Consider the following 2,630-nt stretch of genomic DNA (forward strand, 5'->3'; position numbering starts at 1 on the left):
AGAACCACAAAGCTATGCTGCAGCTCTATAGAGCCCTGGTTAGGCCACGCTTGGAAATATTGTATTCAGTTCTGGTCGCCTCAGTAGAAGCTTTGGAGAGGGAGCAGAAGACACTTGCCAGGATGTTGCCTGGATTGGAGGACATGACTTCTGAAGAAAGGTTGAGGGTGTGAGGGCTTTTCTCATTGGAACAAAGAAGAATGAGTTGTGACTTGATAGGGGTGTACAAGGTGTTCAGAGGCATAGACAGAGCATTTTTCCCACGGTGGAAATGTCTATCACAAGGGGACAAAATTTTAAGGTAATTGGACGAAGGGTTAGGGGAGATGTCAAGAGGTAGGTTCTTTGCACAGAGAGTGGTGAATGCATGGAATGCACTGCCTGCGGTGGTAATAGAGTCAGAGACATTAGGGGCATTTAAGCGACTCTTGGATAGGCACCTGGAAGTTAGTACAATGAAGGGTGTGTAGGTTAATGTGATTATTAGATTAGATTCCCTTCAGTGGGGAAACAGACCCTTCAGCCCAACAAGTCCACACCGACCCTCTGAAGAGTAACCCACCCAGACGCACTTCCCTCTGATTAATGCACCTGACACTATGGCCAATTTACCTAACCGGCACATCTTTGTGACTGTGGGAGGAAACCGGAGCACCCAGAGGAAACCCACACTGACAGGAGGAGAATGTGCAAACTCCACGCAGACAATCACCCGAGGCTGGAATCGAACCTGGGACCCTGGTGCTGTGAGGTAGCAGTGCTAACCACTGAGCCAACGTGTGATAAAGGGCCAGAACAACAACGAGTGCTGAAGGACATGCACTGTTCTCTGCTTACGTTTCAAGTGGGTACAGTAAGAATATTCTGTCTCTGTTGACAGCAGTTCATACAATATTGAAAAACAAGTTGTTCCAAAGGGAGCTGACACTGACGTTGAGGCAGAGGGCTAGTTGCACTGAGGGGCTTCCAAGGACCTACTGTGTCAATATCAAACTTAATAGTATCTTTACATATTCGGCTACAAATACCTGCGTGGAACAGAGCAAGGTCAACTATGGTGGGGCCAGATATGTCACTTTATAATATGCAGAATCCTTACGGTGTGGAAACAGGCCCTTCAGCCCAGCAAGTCCACACCGATTCTCCAGAGAGTATCCCACCCAGACCCATTTCCCTACATTTACCCCTAACTAATGCACCTAACCTACACATCCCTGGACACTATGGGTAATTTAGCATAGCCAATCCGCCTAACCTGCACATCTTTGGATTGTGGGAGGCAACCAACGCAGGCAGTCGCCCAAGGCTGGAATCGAACGTTGATCCCTGGCACTGTGAGGCAGCAGTGCTAACCACTGAGCCAACATGCTGTCCCTGGGTACATTACTGGTAAGGATGGTCTGTCACCATATATCACTGAGCTTAAGACATAGTGGGGACAGATCTTGTCACTGTAACTGTATTGGATGACAGTATTGGTGTGGACAGGTCTGTTACTGTAAGACATTGGGGTACAGTACTGGCAGGGACAGATATAACACAATATTGCACTGGCTACAGTACTAATGCAAACAGATCTGTCACTATATACCACTGGAGTTCAGTCCTGGTGGGAACAGGTCAGTCATTGTCTCACAGAGGTACAGTGTTGCTGGGGACAGATTTGTCACTGTAGAACACAGGGACTGTACTGGTGGGGACAGGTCTGTCCCCTGTGTAAAGCTGGGGAACAGTACTGGTTAGATAAATCTGCCTATGTGTAACACTGGGGAACAGTACTGGTGGGACAGATGTGTCCATGTGTATCACTGATGGGCAATACCTTTGAGGACAGGTCTGTCCCTGTATATCACTGGTGGACTGTACTGGTGGGACAAGAGTTATTTATTAGATATAGACAACTGGTGTCAAAATAATCTGTTGAAGGGGATAAAGAGTGTCGGGGCATGCCTAAGAGGGATATCAGGAGGGCAAAAATGAGATATTAGATTGCCTTGGCAGATAAGGTTAAGGATAATCTAAAGAGATTTAACAAGTACATGAAGAGCAAGAGAACAACTAGGGAGAGAACGGAGCCCCTCAAAGGTCAACAAGGTCAAGTACGTGTTGAACCTCAGGAGATGGGAGAGATATTAAATGGATATTTGGAGTCAAGTTTTACAGTGGAGAAAGACATGGAGCCCAGAGAACATGGGGAAATAAATACTGGTGTATTGAAAATAGTTCACATTACAGAAGAGGGAGTGCTGGATAACGGTGGAATTGTTGCGAGTGATGAATAAATATGTCCCTCTGAGACAGGCAAGAAGGGGTAAGATAAAGGAACCTTGGATGACGAGAGCGGTGGAGCTTCTCGTCAAAAGGATGAAAGTAGCTTACATAAGGTGGAGGAAGCTAGGGTCAAGCTCAGCTCTAGAGGATTACAGGCAGGCGAGGAAGGAGCTCAAAAATGGTCTGAGGAGAGCCAGAAGGGGGCATGAGAAAGGCTTGGCAGAACGGATTAGGGAGAACACAAAGGCATTTTACACTTATGTGAGGAATAAGAGAATGGTCAAAGAAAGAGGGCCGATCAGGGATAGCATAGGGAATTCGTGTGTGGAGTCTGAGGAGGTAGGGGAAGCCCTAAATGA

This window comes from Chiloscyllium plagiosum, chromosome 45 (genome assembly GCF_004010195.1).
Source record: "Chiloscyllium plagiosum isolate BGI_BamShark_2017 chromosome 45, ASM401019v2, whole genome shotgun sequence".
Taxonomy (NCBI): Eukaryota; Metazoa; Chordata; class Chondrichthyes; order Orectolobiformes; family Hemiscylliidae; genus Chiloscyllium; species Chiloscyllium plagiosum.